Source organism: Neltuma alba, unplaced genomic scaffold (genome assembly GCF_004799145.2).
Source record: "Neltuma alba isolate B1F8T4 unplaced genomic scaffold, ASM479914v2 tig00011277_pilon, whole genome shotgun sequence".
NCBI classification, from domain to species: Eukaryota; Viridiplantae; Streptophyta; class Magnoliopsida; order Fabales; family Fabaceae; genus Neltuma; species Neltuma alba.
Window position 1 is genome coordinate 503,225 of NW_021635987.1, and position 19,121 is coordinate 522,345.

A 19,121-nucleotide genomic window follows, 5' to 3' on the forward strand; every position below is an offset into this window, starting at 1 on the left:
ATGGTGCTAATATAACAAAATTAAAGCATTTAATTAAAAGAGAAAAATATACATGCATTTAAATTTTTTTTTTATCATCAACATCAACCACGGAAAAAAGACAATATTATGGGGTTTTTTTAAACCTAAAATGAAAATAAATTAGAAATAAAAATACAATATTGTCCTTATAAGTGGGGATACAAATTTTAAAAATAAAAAATAACAACTCAATAGATAAAAATTTACGACTCAATTTATAAGTGTTTAGGCAAGTTACAGGTGGGAATGCAAATTTTAATAACAAAGACTATATATAAAAAAGGGTTAAGGTGCACCTAACATCCCGAACTATTTATCCAGGTACGTCCAGTGGCCTAAAGTAATTTTAGGTGCATTCAGTGTCCTAAACTAATTAAAATGGTGCCCTCATATCCTAGGCTAACAGAAATGTTATGTTCAACAGTTACTTTCCTTACTCAGCTTAAAGTTGACTCCAGATATTCTACATGGTAGACACATGGACACCCGATGTGTATTATTCTTACTCAAAAGTCAATTTACTTAGAAGAAGAGGAAGGAAATAAATTAAATTTTTAGTAAGAATAATACACATCAAATGTTCATATGTCTACCATTTAGAATATCTGGGGTCAACTTTAAGCTGAGTCAGGAAAGTAACTGTTGAACATAATATTTCTGTTAGCCTAGGATATGGATGCACAATTTTAATTAGTTTAGGACACTGGATGCACCCAAAATTACTTTAGGTCACTGGACGCACCTGAGTAAATAGTTCGGGGTGCTAGGCGCACCTTAACCCTATAAAAAATTTACAAATATGTATAGAAAGTTCCATCAAATAATAATAGAAAAATAATAACTCAACTTATGAAAATTTACAATAAAGAATAATAAAATAACAATGTTTTTTTGCTAGCAAATAAAATATCAACTCTCTACGTATAAAAATTTACAACTTAATTTACAAGTGCTAATGTAAGTTATAACTTATAAGTGGGAATACAAATTTTAACAATAAAAAATAGAAAATAATAATTTCGTATATGAAAATTTACAACTCAATTTATAACTATTCAGATTTTTTGTAAAAAGAGTTCTCGATTTAATTTCATGATGGTATAGAGATATTTTTTTAAGCAAAATTATGGCATAGACAGATTGATTTCAAGTTTCAGAATCTTTTAGAACTCTGTTAATTAAGTCCATTTTCCTTTTCTTAAAGCTCGCACCATTATCCCCTGTTACGTCCTTAACTATTTTCCTGCTTAAAAACAACTTATTTCAATACAACTAAAATGAACCCATATTTTCGTATTTTCATACCTAAATTATATAAAACCTTAAATTTTGAGTCAGTTGGCACGTAATCTCTAACATTTTAAAATTAAATTTAACTCCCCCTAAATTTTATTATGGATCGTCCCTTACTGGCTTTTTTTTTTAAAGAAAAATTGCCATGTCAAATTAATAAAAGAGATACTGTTTGGCATCAAGTAAAAGCACTTAAAGAAAGTACTTCCACATAAATTGAAACCAAATTCTTCTCATATTCTTATACTTTAAAATTACTTTTAAAACTATGGTTTAGTTTCTGTTCAAATATCGACACCTTATATGACATCCTGTTTAACGTAATTTTCTGAAACCCCCAAACTTAAAACTATTTTCATATAACTCCCTTAACATTTTAAAATTTAAATTTGATCTCCAAAAGTTAGAGGAGGGAGTTATGCAGCTGGGTTAAAATTTGGGGGCATCATTCTTTCACCCTATTGAATTGTGCAAAAATGAAAATTTTCTACTAGCTATGATTGTTGCTGAATAGGGCAAATTGCGCCATCTGGCTCCCTTTAGTTCAATTAGTTATTCAAATATTCACAAGCACTTCTCTAGACTAGGTGCTTGTTTGGTTAAACGGTGATAGCTGTGGTGTTAAACGGTGATAGTTTAAATAAATCTGTTTGAATTTAAATAATTAAGTGATTATGTAGTTTATTTATTCCGTTTGGCTAAATTTTTTGAAATCCTAATATGTCCTAATTTTAGTCCCAATTATACGTTTGAGTATAAGTTACCAGAAGCAGCTTTTGTTATTGGAAAATTCTGATAGAAGTTTAGCAGCAAAAATTTCTCTAATCTACCCTTGTTAATAATGATTATTAAATTAAAATTATAGTTAAATAATAATAAATACTTATAAGAATTATATTAAATTATAATTCTCTTACATACCTTTGTTTTTTTGGTAATTATATACCCGTGAGTGATTTTAATAAATGAAATCCAAACATAATCAATATTCACAAAATCACTCATAAAAAAATCCAAATAAAAATCATGATTAACCAATGTCACTTTTAACCAATATCATTTTAAAAATCACGATTATTTAAAATTATGGTTATTTACCACTAATTCAAACAGGGACTTTTGCTCGAATGTTCCACTGTGATTTCACCTCTGTTCTCCCAAATGCAGGGTCTCTGAAATATATGTCATTTTTTTTTTCTTTTTAAATTTGAAAACAGGCACTAACAACTTAATATCACAGACGGGATAGAATACCCCAACTCATGTTTACATTACAGGGTAGGTTAAAAGGCCATTAGCAAATGTATGAAAACACACTTTTTCGCTATCCATGCAATTTCCTTGGAGTTGCTTTTCACTTTCTGCGTCAATGCGCAAAGTCTTTTTGCAGGGGACCACGACAAGCAAGATCAAAAGACACAAATTTTGGTGAAAGAGACCCATTAGACATTTGTCTCTCTATTCAGTGGATCATGAGGTGGCTATGATAGTTCATTTTTGGCCACTTGCTTTTGAACGTTGAACCCTTGCCTAGGCACTTCACTTCAATGTAGCTGGTTACAATAATTCTTCCCTTCAGTTCCATACAAGCATTTACTCACTATTATAATGTCATTATGTGGTCAAGTCAATAAGGGGAGGTGAGGTCGTGAGGGGTTCATTTCAGTGAGCTGCAGTTGCCTGTCAATTTAAGAAAAGAAAGATAAGTCCAACTGCCAATTTATATACAAATCATACTCCTTTTGCAAAAAGTCTTGCTCTCAAAGTCTATTGGCATGAATACTTTCCTACAATAGAAGGGCGGGAATTCAATTCCACTTGTAATGTAATTTCTAGCCAACAGACTGAAAGTGGTTCTTGATAGCTATATTACTCCTAATCAGCGTGCTTTCATTCCTGGACGTTTGATTCATGATAATATCTTTCTTGTCCACGAAGTTTTTCACTATTTGAAAAGGCAAAAGACCGAAAATAGTTATGAGCTTGCTTTCAAACTTGATATGAATAAGGCTTTTGATAGACTAGAATGGAGCTTTATCGAAGGGGTTTTGAGAAGGCTTGGTTTCTGTGATATTTGGGTTAAATGGATTATGGGATGTGTTAAATGTCCAAAGTTCAATATTCAGATCTCTGGCAAAACTGTTGCTTCTATTAACCCTGGTAGAGGAGTAAGGCAAGGAGATCCTTTGTCCCCTTACCTCTTCATTATTGCTTCAGATGTCCTCTCTTTGATGTTAAATCATCATGCCACTAATGGTGACATCCAAGGCATCCGGTTAACTGATGACTGTCCTGTGCTTACAAATTGCCTATTTGCAGATGATACAATCCTCTTCCTTAATGCTAATAGTAAGTAATTGTGCAGCTGTTAAGGAGATCTTGCAATCTTATTGCAATGCTTCAGGTCAAAAGATTAATATGGATAAATCCTCACTCTTTTTTTCTGCTAATACTCCCCAAAGAATTAAAGATGACGTTTTCAGCTTCTTACATGTTACTGCCATGGATGATCCTGGTTTGTATCTTGGCCTTCCTATCATCTGGGGTAGGTCCAAGTCAGCCACCCTTGCTTTTGTTAGGGACAAGGTTGGCAAAAAAATTGGAAGCTGGAAAAGCAAAATGCTCTCTTTTGCTGGAAGGGAAGTGATGATTAAATCTATAGTCAATGCTATTCCTACCTATTCCATGTCTTGCTTTAAATTCCCTAAAAGAACTTGTGTGCAACTTGATAGTATGATAGCCAATTTTTACTGGGGACAAAAGGATGAAGGAAGTAGTATTCACTGGAAAGCTTGGGGTAAACTGTGTAACCCAAAAAATATAGGAGGCCTTGGATTTAAAGATTTTATGAACTTCAATGATGCTTTACTTGCTAAATATGCTTGGCGTGTTCTTAACAATCCTGATGACTTATGGGTTAAGGTTCTCAAATGTGTTTACTTCCCAAACTGCTCCTTTATGCAGGCTGTCAAAGGCCCTCACGCCTCTTGGGCTTGGAGTAGCCTTCTCACTGGAAGGGATTTCCTTGCTAAGGACATTTGCTGGAGGGTAGGCTTAGACTCTAATGTTCAGGTGTGGAAAGATTCTTGGATTCTAGGACTTAAAGATTTTAAAGCTGAAAAAGTGGAAGGTGCTTCTGTCAACTCTGAGTTGCAAGTTTCAAATTTAATTCTCAACGGAGCATGGGATCTATCCTCTATTGCTAATAGTATCTCTGCTGAAACGGCCTCTTGCATCATGCAAATTCCAATTCCCTCTACCATACAGAGAGACAAGCTGATTTGGACAATAGCAAATGATGGCCATTATTCCACCAAACTTGGCTATAAGAAATTGATTTCTAATCCCAAGCCTACATGTGATAAAACTGCAAGCACATGTTATGTAATCCCACAAGCTTTATGGAGTAATATATGGCGTCTTAAAATCCCACCAAAGGTCAAGCAATTTTTATGGAGATCTCTAACTCAATCTCTTGCTACAAGGCAGTCTCTCTTTCTACGGAAATGTTCTACCTCTCCTTTATGCCCAATTTGTCAAGAGGCACCAGAAACAATAGAGCACTTGATTCTCCTTTGTAATTGGGTTCAAAGAGTACGGTACGGCTGTCCACTCTCCTTTAGATTCCATCACACTTCAGTTTCTTCTTTTGAAAGGTGGTGTGAGAATACTTTTCTTAAAGACAGCCCCTTTGATGATTTTGAAAAGGCTTACATAGCTATGCTTTGCTGGAATATTTGGAAGATGAGATCAGCTTCTGTTTTTACTGCAGCAGAAATAAATCCTCTTTTTGTTATTCAAACCAATGTTGCTTCTATTCGTGAATTTTGGAAGGCAAATTATCCTGAAAATGCTGTTGAGGATGCTTAAGTGTCTTTTCCTCATAGTTGGAGCCCACCACCACATGGATATTTAAAAATTAACTGCGATGGATCCTTTATCCCAACCTCTGGTAATGCTGGTATTGGAATTATCTGTAGAGATCACAATTGTAATTTCATAAGAGGATGTAGTGAAAAAGTATCTGCTTCTTCTGGCTTGATGGTGGAAATTTTAGCTTGTAAACATGCTCTCTCTCTGGCCTTGGAACTAAAGGATTACTTGGTCATTATTGAACTTGACTGCCTTGAACTCTTTAACTCTATCTCTAGGAAGAATTCTAGTCGTTGCAGCTGGATGTACCACGGACTTATTGATGAGCTTTTGTCAAAAATAGAATCCCTCAGCAATGTGAGTTTCTCTTTCACTAAGCGTTCAGGAAATGCTGCTACAACTGGCTTGCTGTCATAGCCTCAAAGGGGATGGACTCACTTGGTTGGTTTCACAGCCCCCATCCTCTCTTCATCCTATTCTTGCGAAGGATTCTCATAAAGATCATGCTCATAGTCTAGGTGCTGAGATTGAGGAAGATCGAGAAGGGATAGGTTAATGGCTAATATGTTTCTTAGTTCCTTTTTGTATGCCTTTGCCTCTTGGCTTATGGCCTTTGTGAACATTGCTTCCGCTTCTTTTCGTCTTGTTGAATGATAGTTTCTTTTCAGGCCAAAAAAAAAGAATTGTAATGTAATTTCATGCAGTTAATAGAACTATTTAATTCAGAAAAAAAAAAAATTTACCCTTCAATGCAAAAATTCTCAATTTTGGAGGAGGGGAAGCGAAGATCCTGGGTTCTTTTCCCTCCAATTTTTCCAAGCATACAAAACTCACTCATTTTTCTCTATGCCCTCCAAAGATCCAAATAATGAAAATAACTAATTTAAATAATTTTTTTAGTTTTTATGAATTAGTTAATTAGGTTTTATATTTAGAGTAGGAGAGAATCATATATTGACTGATTTTCCTAAAAAAGACTCATCCACTTCTGATTCTAAGCTTAAAGATTAAAGTTTGCCATCCTGTCATTTGACAAAAATAATTTTAATTTTTAGATTTTTTAGATTTCAAACCTATTTTATGAATGTCAAAAATTGGTTAAAATTAGTTAAAGACTATAAATATGTAAAAAAAATATAACTTATTTTATTAAAACACACTTATGTACGGAGAGAGGAGGTGAAAGAGAGAATAAGTAATATAAGAGACAAGAGTATAAGTGAAAAAAAGATATGCAAGACATATAATTAAGAGCAAAAAATAAAAAAAATGTATTAAATAATTAGATAAATTCAAAGTGTAGTTTATAAAATAATCAAATCCTTTTAATAATTTAAGGCTTGTTTGGAATGAATTCATTAAACCGAATGGGTTGAAATAATAATTCAAGGGTCCGTACTTTAAATTAGAATGGAATCAAGATGAGCGGTAATTGGTAATTAAAATTATATGAAATAATTAAAATGTATAAAAATATTTATATTTAATTACAAAGATAATACTCCTCCGGTCCTAATTATAAGACTCAATTGACTTATTTGAGAAGATTAAGGAAGTAAGTTAAGTTGGTTATTTATAATAAATAAGTGTTGTCATTCCTAAAATATCCTTGCTAATTAAGTATATTGGCTAAAACTATCATTATTAGAAGGATTATCTTGGAAAAAAATGCATAAATATAAGAGACAAAATGGATTGGGGTCTTATAATCAGGACCAAATAAAAAGTCAAATGGAATCTTATAATAAGAACCGGAAGAGTACTATTTAAGTAAAAAGCATTATAGTCCTTAATGTGTTTGGTTGGAGGGGAGGGGAGGGGAGGGAAAATGAGCCCCTCCCCTCATTTGGTTAAAAATTTTGGAGGGGAGGGAAGCCAAAATGTCCCCCCTCCCCCCCTCCCCCATTTTAGCTCCCCTTCAAATTGGAGGTTTTTGAAGGGGAGTTAAATTTTTGGACCATTATACCTTTATGATTTTTTTGATATTCCACAACCACCAATAAAATAAGTTATTATAATATTTATTTTAAATAAAAAATATATTATCCTAACTAAAAAATGAAAAATATAAATTATTATAATTAAAAAATATGTTTTAATATAAATTATTATAAAAATAAAAACTTATTTAAATAAAAATTATAATATTATAAAATTAATTATTTTTTATAAATATATTATTTATTAAATATATTTTAAAGCTGAAAAAAGACATAGCCTAAAGAGAATAAAATTTCAAATTTTTTAGAGCATATAAAATTTGTTAATTTAATTATTTCAAATATATTATTATATTAATTAGAATTAAAAAAATACTGTACTAATTTTTTAATGCACATATTAATATGATAAGACTGAATTTTTATTAAATTATATGATTTATATTAAGATGTAAATTAATTTATATAATATATCAATAAAATATATAAACTAATATGTAAGGGTAAAATAATAAACTGATTATTACTATCCCTTTCCTTCCCTTTTTGAACCAAACAAGAAATCATTAAATATCCCTTCCTCCCCTCCTTTTCAATCAAACCAAATAAAGTGAGGATGAAACCTCCTCTCCCCTCTCCTACCTCACTCTTTCTCCCCTCAAACCAAATAGGCCATAACGGGGGAACGTGAATGGCCTGTCTTTCTCAGAAAGTGAAAACCTCATTATGATGTCGGAGACTGTGTTGATGTCGTTTTCAAGTTTACGAATTTTTAATTTTTTTTTCTCAATTTTTTAACCTTCTGATCTTGTCCTCTTTTCCCGCCCTTTTATGCATAGTAGATAACACTGCCTCTTTAATATAAATAAAAAATTTAAAAATTATTAAATTATTTTAGACCATTTATATATATTATTTTTTAAAATTATTTTGCATTATTTATAAATTGATATATAGTTTAATGGTACATATAAACATTTTTAAAAAATTATATGCTATGATTAAATAATTTAATAATTTTTTTATTCTTTTTAAATTTTTGGCCAGATTTATTCTTTTCAAATTAATCATCTGAATATTATACTATTAAGGTTTTTTTAATCTCCTTTCGCTTTTTTTTTTTTGAGGAAAACTTATCTCCTTTCACTTTACTTTCTTCCTTTAGCGCTCCTCTTTTTGAGTTTTTGTTTCTAGAATTGAAAGAATAAACACACAAAATCTTTTTTAAATGTTTATATCATGTTTCATAAATCATAATTAAATACTTCCTAAGGCTCAACTTGAGGAGGATTATGAGAGGTGATAGGGGATGATGATGAAGCTGGCATATAATGCGACTGACTAAAAACTTAAGGCTCTTATCTCTCAACATTTTGATTTCAAATTGGTGGCTAGGTTTATCTCGAGGAATTTATGGGCGAGGCAAATCAACTGTTGGTGAGCACGTTGAGGGTTCATGTTAAGTCGTCGTTCTCTCATTGCAAGTAAGATGTTGCATTCGTCCCAAGCAACTCTTTCTCAAAAATTGGTGCAGTTAGAGCATGTTGAACGAAAACCAATCACTAGCCTATATAACTTTTCTGCTATGTTAGCTTGAAATAAATAAGACATTTTTTTTGTAACACAATAAATAATTAAATAAGACATTTTTGTGTAACACTTGTTGTATAAAAGAAAAATATGGTATTGGTGGAAAAAAAGGTGAAAAACTTACTACATAGCCAGTATCACTACTAATATGTTGGATCTATTGTCTTATATGTCTCTAATACCATTACATGTATTCAGATCTCTGATCAAATTCGTCAAGCATAATAGGAGTGTGAACAATAGCATGTGGCCATCTATCCCATGCTTGAATGAAGTTTGAGTATTGTTGAGTCCAATTTGTAGTTGTCCTACCACATAATTGTATTGTATGATAATTTCCCAAATGAACAGGTGGGGCAGGAATTGGTTGTTGATGACCAAATTGCCTTAATACACTATCAGGGTGATCCCATTCTATAATATGAAAACATATTAGAGGAGCCGAAACAAGCCAAATTTCGGGTGTTGCTAAGCAATACTTTGGAATCAATTGGCGCACTTCAGGGGATTCATATGGCCGCCAAATTATCTTGTCATCAGTCATTCTATTAAGAAGACTCTTATATTGGAGTAAAGGCATGGCAATTGGACGAGGACTTTGTCCAACATTTTTCACCTATTATGATCACAAAAAATAATGTTAAAATTTTGTATAATTTTGATAATAAGTGTATATCAAATATTTATTGGATGAATTTAGCATACCTAAAACCCAAGGGAGGTAAGACAGGGTATATATCAGAATGTGGATCTGGAGATACAAGTCGTTACGATGCTAGCATTAGGAAGTGATCCCATGCCCATAAATGTAATAATGATAAACATCCTCCAATCCCATCCTCAATTGGATTAGTAGCATTACATAATTCTCTATACAAGTGAGCCAAAACTATTGATCCCCAACTAAATTTTCCAACTTCTTCAAGATTATAAAGGAGTGGAAGGTACATTAAATATACTCTTGTACCCGATCTATCTGGCATGAAATATCCGCCAATCAACCTAAAGATGTATGCATGAGTAAATTGTTGAATTTGTACATCATCTGCATTATCAGGTAAGTGATTAAAGTGCTCTTCCAACCAGCTGATAAGTAGTCACTGCCCCTTCATTCTATCTGTCGGTGGTCTAATACATAGAAGCCATTCACAAACATCTAGCCAATTAAAGTCAGTTCTCCCAATGATAGGAAGTCCCACACATGGAAGTCCCAATTATATAGCTACATCCTCTAACATTATCGTGCACTCTCCACGGGTAGCGTGAAAGGTGTGAGTCTCAGGACGCCACCTCTCAACAAGTGCTGAGACTAAACTTTGATTATAATCAAATTGTCCTATTTGAGCAACGCCATAGAATCCTGCTAATCTAAGAGATTTAATTATTTGGTTGGGCAGCTCAATCATTTGATTAGCGTGCATGACTCGTCTTGTGTGTAGGATTCTAGAAACCTACAATGAAAAGGTAAAAAAGTCAGTATCAAAGCATATAATTTATAATATATAGTCAATAGATGTTACTTACATTATCATTCCACACTTGTTGTGAAATATATCGAGGTTGCAAGTATAGAAGAGAGTTATCCTCTGAACCTGGGTTGATGACCTCTTTAGAAAATTGTGCCATTTTCAAATGTATCTGCATAAGTTGAAGGAAAAAAATCCAAATAATATAAAAGTAAAGAAACTAATTGTAATTTCATCTTATTTATGAATCATAATATTTTTTTTAAAAAAAGTGAAATACATAATTCATTGTCATCGTCTATATGTCAATCTTTGTGGACAAATAGAGGGATTATGACCAATTTGTTTGCATAATCTACACCTGTTAGGTGCATCAGGTGTGGTCCAATTCATCTCATTATGTATGCAACTTGAACAAGGACGACATTTTTCTCAAATCATTAATGGGTAAGGTATTAGTGTAGGACAATCAATTTGTGGCTAGTAAGTTTCATCTCCTATTGGTCTGAACTCATTATTATATGCCATTTGAATGGTTTCCAACCTAAAAATAGGATTCACATATTGTAAATGGTCAATGCCTACTCTTGCACAAGAAACAATGGCATGCATGCATGGATATTTTTCTGCTTGAAACTCTTCACAGTCGAATTTTCTGTCAATCAAGTTAACCTTGCAACAACAACAAAATTGACGACATTGAACATTAAATGGCTCAACAATATCAAATGATATTGATATTCTATTGAACTCCCAAACAACACATGCAAATTGTGTTACTATGTCCAACTTCTTTGTTAGTGTCTCAGAAAACACTTGACCAGCTGCAATTTGTGCATGAACTTGTTGGCTTCGTTTTACAAAATAGTTATTCACTTTATGCATAGTCGCCTTGACTAAACCCATTATTGGTAGACTTCGAACACCTTTAAATACACTATTCATGAACTCTGCAAGGTTGCTCGTCATGTGTTCGAATCATTGACCTTCAAGGTCATATGCACGTGACCATTTTTCTTTTGGGATGGCTCCAATCCATCTAGCTGTAGATGTATGATGCAATGCTATCTCTGCTAATTGTTGGTCAACAACATGACTTTCATAGGCATACCCTACGAATAAATATCAGCTTGTTAGAAATGATTATAAAATCATATAGTTATAATATCATAAAAAGCATAGTAGTCTCACTGATATTTATAAACTTTTCTTTCAACCAATTTGTTCTATATGCTTTGTAAAGATTTGAAGCTACGTGCCAGAGGAAAAAAAACATGATGTGCATGTGGTGACTGCCATCCAACTTGGGGATTAGCAATAGCAACTATAATTAAACGATGCCTATATGAAATTAAGCAAATTTCTGCTCTATCTTTTACTACACACTGATGCACAAGGTACAAGAACCACTCCCACGCAGATCTTGTCTCCCCTTCAACTATGACAAATACAAGTGGTACAACATTTCGATTACCATCTTGTGATATGGCCATAAGTAATGTACCTTTATATTTTCCATACAAAAATGTTCCATCAACTTGTATAATGGGCTTTAGGTACGGAAATGCATCTATATATGGTTTGAATGCCCAAAATACATGACGAAACATTTCAACTAGTTAACCATTTGCATTGACTTAAGAACACCATTTATTTGAAAATTGTACGCATGACCTAGGCATAAAATGTTGAACTACAGCTAACCACCTTGGGAATAAGGAATATGAGGTCTCCCAATTCCCAAAAGCAATGACAAGTGCTAATTGTTTTGCCTTCCATGCTTTCTTATATGACACAGTATAACTAAACATGGATTGTATCCTCTCAATAATTTGAGACACTTTCACATTTGGCTTGTCAGTTACCATTGCCACAATACAAGATGATATCACATCAGCATCTAACTTTGGATGGTCTTGAGTTAATGATGTATTCAGGCATGTGTGGGCCTCCTCATATTTTGTAATCTACCAAAAGTTTCTGTTCTCCTTCTTGCAAGCCCTCACTCTCCAATTGCAATTTTCTCTATAGTTAATACATCAATATTCTTCATATTTGTTACATGCATAATGGACCTTAAATGTGTGATGAACTCAAACAGAGTATAGCTTGACTGCACGTCTTAGAACATGGACATTAGTAAACATCTTTACAATATGTAACTCTTCATTATCACTAAAAGGTAGAATTTCTTCTACTTCACTAAACTCAGGAGCCATAGTAGACTCAATATTAATATGTGAAAAAAAAAAGTAGTTGCAAGATCATTGTGATTGTTCTGCTCGTCATACTCGTTGTTGTTGACATCATTATCATTTGCATCATCATCATCATTCCCACTACTAATATTTACACAAGAATCATATTCATTCTTATCTTCAAGTTCATCCATGATGTCTTCTATTGGAAAAAGAGAACACGATAGTCTGTTATTGCCGCCATCTTGGGGTGGTTGTAATTGATGGAAATTTCCTATGTGATTGCTAAACATGGATCCTTGCTCGACAATGTTCAACTCATTGTAACTTGATGGTAGAATATTTCCAACTTAATTATCCGTTGGTTGTGATTCAACATGACCATAATCTTCTACATCACATATGTTGGCATACAATTCTGCACATGTCAATTGAGTTGAAAATCTTTCGGTCACTTGCCACATTTGTTTTATATCTGAATCATCTTCCAAATTGCATACTTGGTACTGTGGTGGATTTATGCATGTAGGATATCTGTATACTAGATTTGTCACAATTTGATTGGACGGAAGTCGTAGCTTTCGTCCAACAACTTCCTTCAATCTATCCAAGGTAATATTTGGGTCGACTTTGATTACTTTCACTCTATTAGACTCAAGTATAACACCGATTGAGCAGTTTAAAATTTATCCATTTGCAAATACACACATGAACTCCTTCCTATGATCCATTCTACTCCCTAAATATTACATTATAATTATTAATCAATCAAAATTAAATTGTGAAAATAAATTAACTCCACCACAATCACATAATAGAAATACACAAAATGGTCTCACCACAATGTTAATATCATAGAAAAATGATTCCTAATTAAATTTAATTATTTATTTATCTTTGTTTACAAATTTTTTGTGACAGGATACTCCCTACAATGAATATATTTCATTTTTCAACCTATGTTCTATTATTTATAAGATAATAAAAATAATTATTAAAAATAATACAAATATATAATTTTTAAAATTGATCTTTTCAAAATATCTACACACACCTATATTCTAAATATTATACCATATATATATTCTAAAATCTTAATCTATACCTATTTTCTAAATATTATACTATATATATAGACATATGCTACATATACTACTACATATCAATTTATTTTTATTAATAAAACAATTAATAGCCTCCAAATGAAATGTAATACAAGAAATTACATGTATAATATATTAAATATCCTAAAATTAATGATATAATAACAAGAAGAAAAAAATACTGAACAAAGTTCTCAAGTCCACATAAATATAAGGTCAAAAAAATGTACATAATTAAATATATTCAAAGCCTTTCAAGAAGAAAATGAAACATGCGTTCTTTTATTAAAAAAAAATCAATATTTAATATTTTTAGCTAAAGAAATTTAACTAATATAAATTAGCAGTATTTTTTAAAATACATAAAGTCTGAGGGAATATTTATTTCTTTTTAATAACTATTACATATTTAATATTATTGCCCTTTTGGATTTCAACATCGTCAAAACATAAATAAAATGTAATTTTAATATCATAATTTTTTTGTTTAATGAATTTTTAATTTGGGAATTTGCTCTAAAAGAATTGAGTCTTAAAAGATTTATATTTTAGTTACTTTTTTCTTCCAAATCATTTATACCCGTCCCCTCTTAATCCTTTATTAGGAAAACCAAATATTAACTAGGTAGTTAGCCAAAAAAAATTACGTCTACAACATTTGAATTTTCATACTTTCATCCATGATGTTAATGGATGTGTGTGTGTGTGTGTATATATTCTGGTTAAAGGTATGTCCTCTCTGCATTTTCATAAAAATTATTGCGGATCCATTGAACACATTAGAGTAAGTTTCTTTTTAGGTTGTTATGTCTCCTGTAAATACAATTACGTAATATAATATGCTTAACTAGTAATACTCTATTCTTTATTATAAGAAAATTAGCAACATGTCTTCATCTTTAATAACAGACTCAACGTGTAAAAAAATTCATGACTAAATATACTAACTTTGCTACAGAAATTAAAAAAGAAATTAAGTAAGAGAATGCACCAACCTTCAAGCTGGAATAAAATGTAGTACACTACAATATAGCACACACCACTAATATCTAATTGGAAGAGGAAGGAAACAACTGAGAAAGAAGAAGAAATGGCCAATATCTATGAAAGAGGAAGAATGGACTGAGGAAGAGGAAAGAAAGCAACCACAGGAAAAAAAATCGGAGCATGCAACAATTATATGAACTATGCACTTATCACTCCCACCTTTTTCTTCTTCTATCACTTCAAGTTTCAGCTTTACACTATGCCTTCACGAGCTGAGAGAACTGAACGAACAACACATGGCGAATCTTACAGATTGATTTGACCAATCTACAGTACAAGTGATGGAAATATCAGGGGAAGGCATGCTGGAGCACTTTTTGAATGAGGACAAAACTTTTTTGTAATTAAAAAATATGTCACACATCCCCAAAGTTATTCTTGGTGTGAACGACTTCTTCAAAAATTTAAAGTCGTTCTCACCATGAACGACTTCCAGTGACATATTTCAGGAAATACTTCCCATAGTGTAGCATTTTGGTAATATCTTGTATTGTTTATAGTATTCGGGTAAAAAAGCCCACTTCACTTTAGTGTAGCTAGTTACAATAATCACTACTAGAAAAAAGACTTTTAACGTCACAAAATAATGGCGATTAAGCAGAAAACGACGTGAAAAAAAAGGCAGTGGCATTTTTGTAAATAAGTTGAATGTGTGGTGATTTTCCACGGTAGTTTTCTTAAAAACCGCCGTGGAATGTGTGTTCACTAAACGCCTTCGTGTTCTGTCATTTCTTTCTCGGTTCATCAGTAGTGTGCCATGGTCCCCCTCTGTCCCACCACCAAAAAACTTCCATTACCGGCCATTCCCCCCACTACCCCACCGTTTAAACTCCTCCATTGAGCTTGTGGTGTCTTGCCGCCGTCTGCCGCTGTTCGAACGCCCTCATTTCGCATTTGAATCGTCTCTACTCTGTGAGTATCCTCTTCTTTCATTCTTTTCAATTTTTCTTGGTTTGTTGAATGTTTTGGCCATGAAAATATGTTGTATTTGAAATGGGTTTGTTAGTTTTACATTGTGGTTGGCTTGTATTGTTCATTTTGCGTTTTTTATGTGGTTGAACCGTTGATTGGTGGGCATTTGATGTGAGAAAACCTTAATTCCTTCATATATACCGTATTAGAAACATGTTTAAATGTTTGAAGTTGATTAGTTGTGAAGTTTTTATTTTTTTTATAATTTTTTTATATTTATTTCGAATTTTTGGTAGTTTTTTTGGTAATAAATATAAGAATTTAATAATAAATAATCTGTTTGTTATTTTGTTTTTTTTTTCGTTATGAACTTTGATTGATAGTAAAGTGTTGTTTAAAATTTCACTGCAAATGGATATCATTTGTGTTCTCGTTTTGGATTTAGAAGTTTTAGCTTTAAGAATCTTTATTAATTTAATTGGTTTGAAATTGAAATTTTTTTTGTTTTATTTGTTATATTTCTTTAAATTTGTTATATTTTTTCAAATTTATCATGTTGAAATATGTTATGAACAATATTTTTTTGTTTATTAAAATAATTTTTGTTTAACTATTTCACTGTTGAAATATATTATTTTTACTTTTGTTTTATTTGTTATATTTTTGGATTCATGTTGATTAAAAATTTTGAGTTTTTTTTTTCTAATTTGGTGTTTAATTTGTACATAGTTGTTAAGGGGAAATTTTGTCAAATTTTTTATTTTTAAAAAAGAGACGTTCTCTTTAATTTGTAATTAAGTGTTAGTCAATTTTAATTTATTGACTAACATTTAATGATTTGATTATTTCAATATTTGAATTAAGGAATTAGAATTGAGCTTGACAACTATATTCATTGACTCTGTAGAACAATGGATCGTAGTTAGATGAAAGCTAAGAGAATTAGCAAGGAATATGAGGATGGGGTTGAAAGGTTTCTTGAATTTGCTCAGAGAAATGCCCCTAGTAAAAGAGATGGATTGTACTATTGTTCTTGTGTTAAATGTTTAAACAATAGTCGACGGAGTATTTCTAAGATAAAAGAGCATCTTATCTGTGATGGGATAAATTTGAGGTATACAAATTGAATATGGCATGGAGAAATTAGAAAGACTACACTGTCTGCAAATGAGAAGTTTGTGAATGAAGACTTTGGTGATAGAATTTCGGATATGTTTCATGATATAAGGTCTGAATCCTTTACACAGTTCTCTCCCACCTTTGAAACTTTGTGTAGTGATGCAGAGACGCCTTTATACCTAGGGTGCAAAGATGATTACACAAGGTTGACAACTGTATTAAAACTGATGAACTTGAAGGTAAGAAATTGTTGGACCGATGCTAGTTTTACAGAATTGCTTGAATTGCTGAGTGATATTCTTTTCAAAGGGAATTCACTTCCGAAACGAATGTATGAGGCAAAAAAGATTTTGTGTCCGATGGGTTTGGAATATGAGAAGATACATGCGTGTCCTAATGACTGCATATTATTTAGAAATGATTATGAAGGGTTGAATAAGTGCCCTAAATGTGGGACTTCAAGATACAAAATGAAGAAAGATGATGGTGATTATAATGAGATGACTAAAGGTTCTCCTTTGAAGGTTCTGTGGTATCTTCTAATAATACCACGATTTAAGCATCTATTTGCTAATGCCACAAATGCAAAGAACTTAAGATGGCATTTCGATGAGAAAATATGTGATGGAAAGCTTCGTCACCCGGCAGATTCTCCTCAATGAAAAACAATAGATCAAAAATTTTCTCAATTTGGTGGCGAGCCAAGAAACCTTCGGCTAGGGCTTTGTACGGACGGAATTAACCCATATGGTAATCTTAGTAGCACACACAGTGCTTGGCCAGTGCTCCTCATAATTTACAACTTGCCTCCGGGAAACGATATCGATGTGTATTTGGCACCTTTGATTGAGGATCTGAAGAAATTATGGGAGGAAGGTGTTGATGTGTTTGATGCATATAAACAAGAGACCTTCAATTTACGTGCCATGATCTTCACCACGATAAATGACTTTCCAGCATATGAAAATTTGTCAGGATATAGTGTTAAGGGGCATAAAGCATGCCCAATATGCGAAGAAGGCACCCACTATATGCTACTTAAACATGACAGGAAGACGGTATACCTTGGTCACAGAAGGTTTCTTAGTCGTTATCACCCTTACCGTAGATTGAAAAAGGCATTTAATGGCTCACAAGAATATGAAATGGCTCCAAGACCATTAACTGGAGAAGAAGTTTATCAGTGGGTGGAGGGAATTAATGTGGTCTTCGGTCAAAAGAAGAAGAAGACTGCCGGTGAGAGGAATATATGGAAAAAAAGATCTATCTTTTTTTATCTTCCATATTGGCAAAGTCTTGATGTGAGGCATAGTCTAGATGTGATGCATGTGGAGAAGAATGTGTGTGAGAGCCTTGTTGGTACACTTTTGCATATAAGTGGAAAGACTAAGGATGGAATCGATACAAGACGAGACTTAGTCGAAATTGGAATAAGAAATCTCCTCAACCCACAAGAAAGAGATGGTAAGAGGGCTTATTTACATCCAACTGCGTACACGTTATCAAAAGAAGAGAAAAGAAGTTTCTGTGGTTTTGTCAATAGTATTAAGGTGCCACAAGGTTATTCTTCTAATTGAAGCAAACTTGTTTCAATACAAGATTTGAAGATAACGGGAATGAAGTCTCATGATTGTCATGCGTTGATGCAACAATTACTTTCACTTGCTATTCGAGGCATTATGAAAACTGATGTGAGAAATACTATTACAAGACTTTGTATTTTTTTAGTGCCATTTGCAGCAAAGTCATTGATCCTTCTGAGTTGGATGAATTAGAATATGAAGGTTATGTGATCCTCTCTCAATTGGAAATGCATTTTCCTCCATCATTTTTTGATATTATGGTCCACTTGATAGCTCATCTTGTGTGAGAGATAACACTTTGTGGCCCTGTGTGTTTAAGATGGATGTACCCTTTTGAGAGATACATGAAAATCCTAAAAGGGTACTCTAAGAATCCTTATTGGCCTGAGGCATCAATTGTTGAGAGATATGTAGCTGAGGAGGCAGTTGAGTTTTGTAACGCATATCTTGATAGGGTAAAGATAGTTGGTCTTCCTCAATCTCAACATGATCAGGGGAGAAGAAGCAAGGGAACACGAGGTGTCATAGTGAGGTCTATGTCAAGATAAGTTGTAATGCAAGCACATTTATACATTTTAAACAACACGGATGAAGTTTTACCTTACTTGAATGCTCACAAGAATATGCTAAAGAACTTGAATCCAAGAAAGAACGATATGCAACTAGCTAATGAACATAATAAGTCATTTACAGAGTAGTTCAAGTGAGAAGTGTTAAAAGGTGCCAATCCTTCTAAGACAATACAGAGGCTAGCTGTAGGGCCTTCTTTTGAGGTTTTGTGTTGGGGTAGATATGATATAAATGGTTATTCTTTTTACACAAAAACCTAAGACGATAAGAGTACCATGCAGAATAGTGGGGTGATGATAGTAGCGGAAGCTATGTATTTTGCTAGTTCTAAAGACAGAAACCCAACGTTGGCGGCGATGTCCTATTATGGAATAATAGAAGAGATATGGGAGGTTAGTTATACTAA